General features: G+C 36.0%; 1 pseudogene; it reads left to right on the top strand.

Moving 5' to 3' along the window:
• The first annotated feature begins 309 nt into the window (after window positions 1-309).
• The window catches only part of LOC124241197 (tigger transposable element-derived protein 1-like), a 168,370-nt pseudogene continuing 153,948 nt past the window's right edge, over window positions 310-14,731 (top strand).

Genomic DNA, 14,731 nt, shown 5'->3' with positions numbered 1-14,731 from the left:
CCCTAAGGGTAGTTTCTTAAGATCTGTGGGCTAGTCAATGATGAGAGTCATTTTCCATAATGAGTAAAATTAAATGGCTATTCTGGTGTCCTTTTCAAAACAGTCATCTTCCATAGTGGCGGTGTACTATTTCTACTATTATCAGCTAGCAACTTTTAAATGCAATCATTTTGCTGAAATAATTTAAAGTTCTTCACTGGGCACCACGGTACACAAAAATTTTACAAAAATTAGACTATATTATGCATACTCTCTTATCTCCTGCTTTTTAAAACACAATATGTATTGAAATTAAAAATTTCAATGAATATGTCCTTAAGGTATGATTTTAAATAATAATCACAATAATGTTAACAATAATAATAGCTTTTGACCTTTTTTTCTATGAGGTTAACATTTATTTACTCATTTAATTCTCACCATTTTATGATGTAGGTATTATTACAATATCCAAAGCTATATGTTTAAAATAGCCAAGTTTATAATTTCTAATAATAGCTAACATTTACTAAGTGCTTACAATGTGCTAGTCCTTGTTGTGATGATTGCTTAAAATAAATTATTTTATTTATCTTTTTTCTGATAATCCTATGAATTCCTTCCGTTTGTTAACTGGGAAAACTGCTCATCAAGGCAAATAACTTGATCAAGCTAATTAGTGGAGCCATAATTCAAACCCAGGTAGAAAAGATGAGCCTTTAAAAAATGTTATAGCAAATGTTCTTAATAGATTCTTCCCATCATTTCAGTGCCCAAGGGCCAGGAGATCTGATCCCAACCAGAAGCCAAGGTAGAATTGGCTATCTGGTACTCAGAGCTTCCCGGAATACGAAAAATCAGGGTTGTCAACCTGAAAAACAAGCAGTGATTTCCTGGTTATTCTGCCTTTGCCTGTCTCCCAACAGAGCCATTTTCCTCACTTCCCTGTTCTGTGCCTAGAGGCTGCCCATCTGGCTCTTCCTTGAGGTTGGTCGATGGAAGGAACCAACAGAAGATAGGGGATGAGACGGAAGAATATCAAAGCATTTGTTCCACCTCCCTTGCTTGGTGCCAGATCCCTGGCAACAGCTGTGTCCTTCCGCCCTTACAGCTCCTGACCTGGGGGATCTTCCAAGTTGCCTTTCTCACTGATCTCTGGAAATGCCTTTTCTTTCCCTTGTCCTTTTGGCCCTAACTGTGATAATGACTTCCCACTGCTGCAAGTCTCTGGAATCTCATCATTCCTTATTGTTCTTCTTCTTCTTCTTCTTTTCTTTTTTTGGTGAGGAAGATTGGCCCTGAGCTAACATCTGTTGCCAATCTTCCTCTTTTTGCTTGAGGAAGATTGTTGGTGAGCTAACATCTGTGCCTATCTTCCTCTATTTTATGTGGGATGCCACCACAGCGTGGCTTGAGGAGTGGTGCTATGTTCACACCTGGGATCCGAAACTGCGAACCCTGGGCCACCGAAGTGGAGCATGTGAACTTAACCACTACACCACCAGGCTGGCCCCTCTTTATTGTTCTTTTAATCCTGCTCATCCCTTTTGTAAGTAGTCCCTTTATTAGAGTCTCTTTGTATGAATCTTTGAGGATAAGTTCTGTTTCCTCCCAGGGCCCTAACTGATTTTTTAAAAAAAAAAGACAAACTAGATTGATCAATAGACTACATTTTCTAGTAACAGAGATTATTAAAGCAGGATATTTTGACAATGGTGCTTAGAAGTTATGATGGCAGCCAAAATAAGAAGTATCTGCTTGTGCAGAGAGAACAGGAGAGAAACATTTAGTCAGATATTCCAAGGATTCACTTATCAGCAATGAGATCCATATTCTGTGGAAGTTTCAGTGTCACTGGGAACTGCCAATCAGGGTCTAGCCACTACAGAAATGTGGAGCCAAGAAAATCGAAATGTTGAGTAATAAAGATGCTGTGAAATATAGGCATACCTCATGTCACTGCACTTTGCTTTATTGTGCTTTGCAGATATTGTGTTTTTTACAAATTGAAGGTTTGTGGCAACCCTGTGTTGAGCAAGTCTCTCAGCGCCATTTTTCCAACAGCGTTTGCTCACTTTGTGTCTCTGTGCCACATTTTGGTAATTCTGGCAATATTTCAAACGTTTTCATTATTACTATATTTGTTATGGTGATCCATGATCAGTGATCTTTGATGTTACTTTATAATTGTTTTGGGGCACCACAAACTGAGCCCATATAAGATGGTGAACTTAACTGATAAATATTGTGTGTGTTCTGACTGCTCCACTGATGGGCCATTCACCCGAATCTCTCTCTCTCTCTCCTCGGGCCTCCCTATTCCCTGAGACAAAACAATATTGAAATTAGGCCAATTAATAATCCTAAAGTGGCCTCTAAGTTTTCAGGTAAAAGGAAGAGATGCACATCTCTCACTTTAAATCAAAAGCTAGAAATGATTAAGTTTAGCGAGGAAGGCATGTCAAAAGCCAAGATAGGCCAAAAGCTAGGCCTCTTGCACCAAACAATTAGCCAAGTTATGAATGAAAAGGAAAAGTTCCTGAAGGAAATTGAAACTGCTGCTCCTGTTAACACACAGATGATAGCACAGCCTTGCCACTGAGATGGAGAAAGTTTTAGTGTCTGAATAGAAAATCAAACCAGCCACAACATTCCCTTAAGCCAAAGCCTAATCCAGACCAAGGCCTTAATTTCCTTTAATTCTGTGAAAGCTGAAAGAGGTGAGGAAGCTGCAGAAGAAAATTTGAAGGTAGCAGAGGTTGGTTCATGAGGTTTCAAGAAAGAAGCCATCTCCAAAACATAAAAGTGCAGGTGAAGCAGCAAGTGCTGATGGAGAAGCTGCAGCAAGTTATCCAGAAGCTCCAGCTAAGATCATTAATGAAGGGGGCTACACTAAACTACAGATTTTCAGTGTAGGTGAAATAGCCTTTTTTTGGAAGAAGATGCCATCTAGGACTTTCATAGGTGCAGAGGAGAAGTCAATGCCTGGCTTCAAAGCTTCAAAAGACAGGGCGACTCTCTTGTTAGGGACTAATGCAGCTGGTGACTTTAAGTTGAAGCCAATGCTCGTTTACTATTCCAAAACTCCTAGAACCCTTAAGAATTATGTTAAATCTGCTCTGCCTATGCTCTATAAATTAAACAACAAAGCCTAGATGACAGCTCATCTGTTTACAACATGGTCGACTGAATATTTTAAGCCTACTGCTCAGACGAAAAGATTCCTTTCAAAATATTACTGCTCATTGACGATGCACCTCATCACCCAAGAGCTCTGATGGAGATGTACAATGAGATTAAGGTTGTTTTCATGCCTGTGAACACAACATCCATTCTGCAGCCCTTGGATCAAGGTGCAATTTTGACTTACAAGTCTTATTATTTAATAAATCCGTTTTGTAAGACTCTAGCTGCCACAGATAGTGATTCCTCTGATAGATCTGGGCAAAGTAAATTGAAAACTTTCTGGAAAACATTCACCATTCCAGATGCCATTAAGAACGTTCATGCTTCATGGAAGAAGTCAAAATATCGACATTAACAGGAATTTGGAAGGAGTTGGTTCCAACCCGCATGGATGACTTTGAGGGGTTCAAGACTTGAGTGGAGGAAGTAACTGCAGATGTGGTGAAACTAGCAAGAGAACTGGAATTAGAAGGGGAGCCTGAAGACGTGACTGAACTGCCACATTCTCATGATAAAACTTTAATGAATGAGGAGCTGCTTCTTATGGATGAGCAAAGAAAGTGGTTTCTTGAGATGGAATCTATTCCTGGTGAAGATGCTGTGAAGACTGTTGCAAGGACAACAAAGGATTTAGAATATCACATAAACTTAGCTGATAAAGCAGCAGCAGGGTTTGAGAGGGTTGACTCCAACTTTGAAAGAAGTTCTACTGTGAGTAAAATGTTATCAAACACCACTGCGTGCTACAGAGAAATTGTTCATGAAAGGAAGGGTCAATCGATGCCGCAAACTTCACTATTGTCTTATTTTAAGAAAATGCCACAGACATCCCAACCTTCAGCAACCACCACCTGATCAGTCAGCGGCCATCAACATCAAGGCAAGATCCTCCACCAGCAAAAAGATTATGAGATTCTGAAGGCTCAGATGACGGCTAGCATTTTTTAGCAATGAAGTATTTTTTTAATTAAGGTATGTACAATGTTTTTTTAGACATAATGCTATTGCATACTTAACAGACTACAACACAGCGGAAACATAATTTTAATATGCACTGGGAAATGAAAAAATTTGCATGACTTGCTTTATTGCGATATTCACTTTATTGCTGTGGTCTGGACCTGAACTGCAATATCTCCGAGGTATGCCTGTACTCCCCAGAGACATTCCTGCCCTTTGAGGGAGAAGAAGTGATGGATTTTGCAGTATAGTTGGGAGAGATGAACTATGGAATTACACATCCTACTTTACCTGCCAGGCTAGGGGCATGAAAATCCCCTGTTACATGCTAAAAGCAGCACTACTGTGCTGCTGTGGTAGGGGAAAATAAAACTGCCATTTTTATTTAAACTTTCAGGAGAACTCAATCTAAGATTTATTGGGGCTTCCACTCTAAGCAACAAGTTTGGGAATTCATATCATTTTGTTTTGAAAAAGGTTTCTTTGATAATTATATTGCACCAAGTGTTTTCCTTTCCACCTGAGTTTAATTTTTATATTCCCTCATAGCTTTGTGCGACAAAAGAAAATTGTTTGGTTGAGTCCTGTAGTAGCAGGAGGACACTAAGCTCTTTGACTCCTGTGTGATTTTGCTTAAGCTTATGGAAATGTCCTATTTCCTCCATAACACCCCAGGCAATCTATCTAGCAGATGCCTGCTTTCTTTCAAGATACTGCTCAGTGACTAATTCTGGCATGAAGTCATTCCTGGCACTCTGCTATCTAATCTCCCCAGGTAAAATTTATCACTTTTTCTATTGTTGCTACTGGCCACTGTAAAAAACCCTGTAGGGGAGGCAAAACTACCTCTACCCATCTTAGGTTTGCAGCTGGAACTCCTTAACCAAGAGATTAGCAAGAGAAAAAAGAAACAGTTTATTACTGCGTGTAGCACACATCAGGCAGGAGAAACCTAAACCAAACGTAACTCAAAATGGTGACACAGAATTCCAGCTTATATAGCATCTTCAACAAAGAACAATAAATGTGTAGAGAAATGACAAGACAAAGAAAAGCAATTTTAGGCTTCCAAGGGCAGCAAACTGTGGGAAGGAAACTAATGGAGTATCTTTGGTTGCAGATGCCTCTTGTGCCACCTCTAGGTTGATAAGAGTCTGTCTTCCGTAAAAGGAGAATTTATATCCTACCTTTAGGCAGAAAAGAGAAAGATTTTTCTGTGTTTGCTGTTTTTTAGTTGAATTCGGCACAAAATAATTTTTATGTCAAAGATGCATATTTTGGGGTGACATATTCTGGTTTCCTTCACCCCTTTCACTTTTTTTTATAAACAGTCTCTCTCATCTATCAAATTGTAAGCTCCTTGAGGGCAGGTTTGTAGCTTATTTGTGTCCTGAACATCTAATACAGTACCTTGTCAGAATTTGTAAATAATAATGATCTTTGAGTGAAAAAAGAAATATCTTGTTAGTCTAACATATGATGTGAAGAGCAAGTAGGTTTTTGGTCCATCTTTTCTAGAATTTCCACAGTTATAGTTTTTTTAATATTATAGAGAAATCTTCTAGGAATAACTGAGGCAGATATTCCTAACTGCCCACACAGTATCTATTTTTCCCTTACTCACTAACAGAACCCTAACTTTTGGAGGGAAGCAAAGTATTGCATTTAAAACACTCCTCTCTTTAGACTCACTGGAAGCTAAGGGTGGTCATATTTTCCAGATTTAGCTAATCTGACTTAAGGAGAGGTCTTCATGGAAAAATGGGGCTTTCTAGTAACTTAGTTTGTAACTATGAGTGTACATTACATACACACACACACACACACAATAAATTGGTGTGAACTTTTGCCACTCCGTCTGCACCTTTCTTCCTTTATTAAACTTAGATGTGATGGCTAGAAGTATAACAGCCTTTCTCTTTTCTGTGTCCAGAGATAGAAGTGGTCTGGTTTTTTGTGCCCCAGTCCTACGTGACTTTCACCTTTATTCCTTGTTATATGAAATTAAAAAAAAAAACAAACCTTGCTTGTCTGATCCGTTGCTTGTCAGATTTCTGTAATATGCAGCTGAAGATAATACTGAACGATTCACCAATATAAGTCTTTTGGTAGCTTTTGTTTACTTTTCACTTGTCATCTTTTCTGTGGACAGGAAAATGGCTGTGGGCCAAGATGCAGGACGTTAACACCAATTTGCACTTAGTCTAAAGAATTTCAAATATTGTTTTAGTTGCTACTCCTTTTTTTTAAAATTACACCTTAACAAACTGATCACTTTTTTACATAAACTATGTACAGAACCCTCTAGTAAGTGATGACAGCTTTAACAGCATGAAACCAGCGTGGCTTTAAAAGAACAATGATCCTAGATTCTAACTGTTGTCAGAAAAGAAGTGCTCAGTATCCCTGTAAGAAAACCTAAAGCGTAGTTTGTGACAGACATTCCCTAATGTTGAATGGGTCACTTTAAATTACATATTTAGAAGATTTACTTGGTACGTAGATGGTAGATATAATGGGCCAATAAGCCATCTTGGCCTTCAGTTTGACAATTACATAACGTTACTGAGATTACCCCATGGCTACGGCGCTGTGATGGTAACATATCCTCTGAAAATGATTTAGGAAAAAACACACAGTCCTATTCCCTAGTGTGGAAGGTCACGGTCTCTGTCAAGCATTTTGCCTAATTGCTAGAGCCTATTCAAAGAGGCATCCTTAGGCGAAAATTGGTTTTCCCTGTAGGAACTCCTCCAGTCTACCTCTCTGAAGAAGTTAGGTGGTCTTCCCCCTGGTGATAAAACTTCACAATAGATTGACAACCCTCCCGTCTTTTTGACTAGTTTTCATGCTTGTGTTTCTGATCTACCGTTTCAAAATACTAACATCCCAGTTCCACATCATAGAAGTAACCTAAAATAATTTGCTACCTACTGCCTAGAGTAAGTGTTTATTAATACAATTAGGAAGTGCTGTTTAGGCAGGATTGTTTACCACATCGCATGGAAGTTTGGCCTCTCCCCTGTTTTCTGTGTTCATGGATCTTGCAGAGTAGTGGCTCCCTCTGCCTCTCCCATCTTTTGCTTCCTAATTTCTTGAATCTATATTATGGAATGCCACCAGGTGACTGGTCTGAAGTTTAATTCGGGTTAGAAAACTCCAAACAGAAATGCTTTCAATTTATTCACTTAGGAATTCTCGGTTCAATCTCACTTAGACAAAGTGAAATAATCAGCCTTCATATTTGAATCTCATTAGCCTTGGCTGAGATGTCCTTTCATCTGAGTCCCTGACTCCTAACAAAGATGAACAAGAAATGGTCACATAAAATCCATCTTGGTGATTGTGGCAAAGCTGATGACAAGGACATTTTTCATTAAATCATTGAAATAGGCGATATGGGTTGCCTGTAACAGTATCCATCCCTTCTTCCTCTTTTCTAACAGAAGTCAGTTTCGTTACAGTATTCAGCCTCACTTCACGGAGTACACAAATATTGGGCTAGCTGATTCCTCCTCTTTCTCCAGGGACTTATTGATATGAGGAAAAAGTAGCCCGAACTGGGCTAATGAGACATGAGGAGAGGTTTTCTAGGGGATTCTGGAAATGATCTTCCTCTCTTTTTCAAGGTTAGCCTTATTGTTTAAACTAGTTTGAGCTGAGTTTTCCATTACTTTCAGCTGAATGGATTCTAACTGATAAAGTCACTGCTTATTTTCCAACACATTTCTTCCTGAATATAGCAGCAGGAAATACTTTGTACCCCCATTTTTCTTCTTTCTTTTTGAAAATAAGAGTTATGTGAATTAACTAGTCTATTTTGACTTCTAGGAAGACTAGAGCCAATTTTATCTGCAGTGGCAACAACTATGTTGATATTTGATATAAGCATATATTCTCCTTTTTATCCTTGATCTTGGAATTCATCAATTTGTCCTTTTTTTTTTCTTGCAGGGAAAGATTTGCCCTGAGCTAACATCTGTTGCCAATCTTCCTCTTTTTTTTTTCCGTCCCCAAAGCCCCAGTACATATTTGTATATCCCAGTTGTAAGTTTTTCTAGTTCTTCTAAGTGAGCTGCCACCAACGCATGGCAACTGACAAACGGGTAATGTGGTTCCACAACCGGGAAACGAACCCGGGCCACTGCAGCAGCGAGCGTGCCAAACTTTAACCACTAGGCCATCAGGGCTGCCTCCAATTTCTCCTGTTTTATTTGAATAATCATATTTGTGTCTTTTTGCAATCCACATTTTTAGAATAATAAAAAATATATAATCTTATGTAGAGTTAATGCATGAGAGATAATTCTAGTTAAAACATTTTATTTTTTCTCTAAAGTCAGAAGTTTTTGAACTGTTTTATGGGCTGCAGATCCTGTTCTATAAAGAAAATTTACATTGAATTCCAATATATACAGTGAAGTGGAACTGTTCCAGCTGAAGCTTGGGCAACAGGCCTGGAGTTTCACACAGTCAGCCCCACATCATACTGGCCTACTTACACATAACTTTATCAACGCTTCTGGAAATTCTTTAAGACTTCTGGAAAATCCTTAAATCTTCTGTTTCTTCCCACAGTGCTGACGCCCCATTTCTCAAAGATATTAGACCATCATCAACTTCCATGTATGAGCTTTGAGTGTTCATCCTAAAATCATTACAGATGATACTTACACAGGCATACCTTTAAATGGCAGTACTATTCACGTACCACATGAAGAGAGTTGATCCACTTGGATGTTGGCTATAAAGGATCTGCTATCAAGGCATTAAAACAACAGCTGTAAATAGATTTAGGTTGAGCATAGATATGGGTGTTATAGTAGAGATCATAAGCAAAGCAAACGCCCAGAAATCTAGCTTTTATTTCTATCCTCTTCACCCTGTTCCATCACTCCATCCTGTAGATATCAACTTTTTCTGAATTTTATGATTTATTCTTTTATTCTCTGCTTTTCTTAAAAGATAAATATTAGAACATACACACACACACACACATATGCATATATATTGTCCTTTGTTAGATAAGTGGTCAAGTGCTGGCATACTTTAGGTACTTTTCTCTACTTTCTTTTTAACTGAACAGTATATCCTAGAGATTACTTCGTAGGAGTATATATTCCTCATTCTTTTTTTACAGCTACATATTTTCCCATTGGATGGATGTTTATTCAATCATTCCTCTATTAATAGACATTCAGTTTGTTTCAAGTCTTTTGCTTTTACAGGTAGTCTGGCAACAACTATATGTGTATATGGTGCTATCTACTTTGTACGTATCTCTTTTGTAAAATTTCCAGTGTATTTTTCAGATAGAAGTAAAATTTGGGGGTTAAAGTGTAATTGCTTATGCAATTTTGGTAGATATTGCCAACTTTCACTCCATGTGTTATGTATCTTTTTGCATTGCATCAGCAATATATGAAAGTGCCAATTTCCCCACAGCCTTTCCAAGAGACTATGTTGTCAAAGTTTTGGCTATTTGCCAACATAGTATGTAAAAAATGGTAGCTCAGTGTAGTTTTAATCTTCATTTTTCTTCTTATGAGCAACTTTGAGTATAATTTTATATAGTTAAAAGCCAGTTGCATTTATTTCACTGTAAACAGTTTGTTTATTTTTCTAGCTCAGTTTTCAGTTGTTGGTACTTTTCTGTATATTTTTGGAAGCTCTTTGTGTATCAGCAATATTAACCCTCTGTATGGGATATAAGCTGTAAATATTTTCCCAAGAATATCATTGCTTTTTATTTTGCTTATTTTTTCCTTTGTCATCCTTTTTTTGAATTTTATGTAATCAATTGTATTTTTCTTTGTTATCTCTGGACTTTTTTGTCAAATTATGAAACATTTTCTCATAACAGGTATCCAGAGGTTTCCTGTTGTTACTTGCATGGCTTCATTTCTACAATGAAACCTCTGATTCTTTTTAAATTTATCCAGGTACTTTTTCAGTCATTTTTTAAAAAAGTATATATTCTTTTCCCACTAAAAATGCTGCCTTTAATGTAGACTAAGTTCACAAGTATAATTGGGTCTAACTTTTCTCTTCTATTCCCTTGGATGTCGTCTCTAATATCAGACATTTTCTAATACAGACAATAATATGTTTTAGTATTTAATAGGATTAGTCCCTCTCATTTCTCCTCTTTTTTGCTATGTTTTTATTTCTCCTTGTATCTTCTACAAATTCTGCTTCATGAAAGATGTTGCTGTGGCATTGAATGCATAAATATTAATTAAAAATTATTATGAAATGTAGTCTATGGCATCATAAAGTGGCCTTCTTTGTCTCTTTTAGTGCATTTATTTTATTGTGAATTCTATCTTATCAGATATCCAGATTACGACCCTGCTATCTTTTTAGTTGTATTTGACTGGTATGTTTTTGTCAATCCTTAAAACCAAAAAGAAAAGTATTTTTCTGAACCACTTAAAGTGTGTGATTTTGCTTTGTCAATCTAAAAAGTTTTCTTTTATTTATAAGATTTTTATATTATGTAAATTTATTATATATATTTATGTGTGTGTGTATATATATATATATCTTATAAATAAAAGGACATTTCCAGATTGTATATATATGTATGTGTGTGTATATACTATATATATATCTTTTGTTTAATAATATTTTTAATGTTATATTAATATTCATACTAGTGTTTTGTATAATAGTCTGTCATTAAATGGTCTTTTTTCTCTTCTCTCTTTCTTTTAAATAGATATTTGGTATTTAGGAAGGTTTGTATAGTATTTGTTCTAATGGGTACTTTTGTATCAATACTGCATCCAGTTAGACTCATAGCTTCCTCTTAACCCAACCTCTTTTTTCTTTTGTTGGTTATTGCATATTGGTTGCTTATGATGAGCTGTACTGAGATTAGCCACTAATTTTCTCTTTTCCCTCCACTCCCTGCCTTCCAGTATGTAATTTGAAGTAATATCTCTTTATATCCAATAATTTTTTATGTACTTTTCATTTGCCTTCTCCCTTTTTTTTGATAACTGTCCTATATCTACATTGTCAGAGTATACAGCCATTACACATTATAATTTCTTCCTTATAACCATCATTAATCTTAGTTCTACAAGTAAACATATTTTCAATGCTTATCATGAGTCCTTAAGTTGATGTCTCTCTTGTGCTTTTGGTTGTTAGAAGCTGATTTTCTAGTAGCTTCCTCTCTAGGGGTTCATGGGAACATGAACAATATTCACAGACATATTTTGATGGCCTTTATACCTCACAGTCAGTTTGGTTGGATATAAAATAAATCCTCAACTTTAATCTCTTTTCTAAAGTAGCTAAATATATTACACTATTGGCATTTGGTATAAAGTGTTACTGTTGCAAATATGATGAAAATCTGCCTTTGTTTCCCCAATAAGTGACTTGATCTTTTATGGATATCATCACATTTAAAAAGTTTATTTCTTCTTCTTCCTTTAAATTTTTTTTCTTGTTTTTAAGACCAGTAATTTTACTAGAATATTCCTAGTGTTGTCATTTTGGATCAATTTTTCTAGGTATGTGATATGTCATTTTAGTATATAGTCTCAAGTATATTTTATTTCAGGAAAATTTTTTTTAGTTTCAAATATTGTTTCCATTTCATTCTTTGGTTTTCTTCTTTGAGGACTTCTATTATGCATATATTGGATCTTTTTTTTTTCTGGAATCCTTTAATCTCTTAATTTCTTTTTGATTTTTAAATTTTCCTTCTTTTTTAACTTTCTGTTTCTCCTAAGTTATTATTTATTATGTTTACTTGTTCCCTGTCCTTTCTAGTTTAGCCATCATTTCTGAAATGAACTATTTGTTTTTTAATGCTTTGCTGAGTGCTATCACATCATTTCTGTCTTTTCCTAATTCTAAGTTGTGTTGTTCTTTTATATCTTTACCATTTTCTTAATTTCTTTTAGCTTGATTTGAATTGTTTTCTGGCCATATTTTCTATGTGGCCCAAGATATGGTCAATTTATGGGGATGTCCTTTGAGCCCTTGAAATGAAGTTGTGTTTTATTAACAGGGATCAGGGTTTGAATAAATCTGTAAGACCTAGATTGAATATATTGATAAGGATTTCTGTTTATTCTGCAGATTTCTCATTGTATTGTTACATGGCAGAAGGGGCTAGAGAGCTCTTGGGGTCCCTTTTGTGACAGTACTAATCTCATTCCCAAGGGATCCACCCTCATGACCTAGTCACCTCCCAAAGGCTCCACCCTCTAACACCATCATTAGAGGTGGGCATTAGGATTCCACATGTGAATTTTGAGGGATACAAACATTCAGACCATGGCAATAGCTGTTTTAGTTTTATAGTTCTCTTTAGTGATTTTCATGAAGTGCTCAAAAGTATGCCTTCTTACTTTCTGAGTTTTCCTGGCTATGTTCCTTTCCTTTATATTTATCCGGACCTTTAAATTTGTTTGCCCCTATGATCCTTGTCTTGTCAATTTCAAGTCTACTCCCATCAGCTTCTTCTAATTGGGAAGCTTTCTTAGAGGAAAATTTGGCTGATTATTTTGAAAGTTCATAGAACAGAATGCTCCAACTTCTCCAGAATCTATGGTGAACATTGGTGCTTACTCACAAATTGGATCCTTCATAAACTCCTCCCAATTTCAGCTTCTCTCCTTAAGCTGGCTTGCCACACTTTCCAGAGTATGTGTTGGCAATTTTGGGTTTCCTGTTAGGGTCTATCAGACATTGTGTTGTTTCTCTCTATTTCTTCCTGCACCAAACAGATGCTAATACAAGGTAGGTATTTTAGCTGATTTGTCTCCATCAACTTTTATTTTGGCATTCTTGGTGATATCTTGTTACCTAGTTTTGAGGTAGCTGATGACCACGAGTTTTCTCGTTTGTTTGTTTTATTCTTCTCATTAGTCCGTCTGTTTTCATAGGGGGTGGGGGATTTGGAGAGATTATAAAACATATTATCGCCATATTCTCAGAATTCCCCAAGTAATTTTTCCAACTCTGTGAGTCCTCAAATTTTCAGAATCTCGGTCAACATAAATCTCTGGTCTGAAGCAGAAAGCTCCCTTTATCAGAGCAAATGGGGTGGATCTAGCCGATATACATGTATTTCATGTTAGACTTTGCTGAAAGCCACAAGAGCAGCCAATACATATCAAAATTGTAAAACTTCCTACCCACTTTCCATAATGCTATTCCCTTGATTAGTATATAATCTGTTTGTAATAGCTCAATAGTAACAGACTTACAAATATTTTTCCATGGAATATCTCTGGTCACCAGCATTCCAGACTTTCGTATCTGTGTCCTTACCAGATCACCATAGCTTCTCTTAGATGCAGTCCCACTCTTTGTATTAAATTAGTTTCAGTGAAAAAGAAGTTTTAAGGTTATAGCATTAGAGAAAGTGGGTAGGAAATTTCAAGATCCATACACATGAGAAAAAGACAAACTAGATTCGAAAACCAGTTTCAAAATTGACAAGCTCAGTGAACTTTGTTTTTTTAGTTTTACAATAAAGATAACAATACAACTCATAGAATTATTGTGATGAGTATGTTACTTAAGAAATGTAGAGTCTGGTATGATGTCTTGCATTGTTCCATGAAGTACACAGTCAATGAAAGTGATAATGATTACTGTGACACTTCAAAATTTATACTCTCTTGGAAGAAGTATTTTATAAGGCCTTAACTGAGTTTAAGATGACATCACTTACAATGTATTTATTCACTAACTCACGTACTTCATTCATATTTTGCAATTTTACAAAGACTTTAAGTGCTCTCAGATTATTTTCTTTTCAGATTTAGGCTGTGTTCTTTGCCAAAAGAACTATTGTCATACATTGACCTTTTCTGCTCATTAGCATGTTTACATAGTGACATTGCTAACAGAAGTATCTCTACAAACAATGAACGACAATGAACATTCTATAGATCCTATATTAATAGACGGATGAATGCTTTCTGAATACAGAAAAAGATTTTAGGGCTTTTCAAAGGCAATTGCACTGTTAAGCAATTTTGACAAGAAGATAGTTAGTAATGTAGAGTCGATTTTCTACTTTGGGCTAAGCAAAAATAAAGAATATGATGACTGCACTTTTTCAAAAGCTCACAGAGAACACTTTCTATGTTTCTTCTGCAAATTGAAATCAACAAATCAAGAAGTATTGCTAAGTAATTAATATCTACCAAAATGTGTGCTAAAAAATACATTTTACAAATAATCAATTAAAATATTCCACGATGATTTTGTTGTTTGGAAATATGTGGTTATTAATTTATTGACTAGCAAGTCATGTTTCTATAACATAGCTCAAAATTTAAGATAATCAGAAGTTTTGGCAATAATCTAATGTTTTGTGTCTATTTTCGATGTGAAAAATTCCTAGAGCAAACAAATGATCTCTCCAGTTATCTACAAGTTTCATAGGTTAGATATATACATAAAAGAGACCTGTGGTGCTCAGGACAGAATTTGTGAAATGCCTAAACAGTAAAATTCTTTGCCTGCTCTTCCCATACTTTTGTTCAGGAATTCTCAAAGAATCCATGTTTCAGGGAATTGGGAGACATTATTTCTGCTTATATCTGCTATAGGAACAGCAGTTACTCTT

The sequence above is a fragment of the Equus quagga genome, chromosome 6 (assembly GCF_021613505.1).
Source record: "Equus quagga isolate Etosha38 chromosome 6, UCLA_HA_Equagga_1.0, whole genome shotgun sequence".
In the NCBI taxonomy this organism is placed as follows: Eukaryota; Metazoa; Chordata; class Mammalia; order Perissodactyla; family Equidae; genus Equus; species Equus quagga.
Note: the sequence above shows the minus strand (reverse complement) of the source record. Positions and strands in the feature narration are given on the sequence as shown.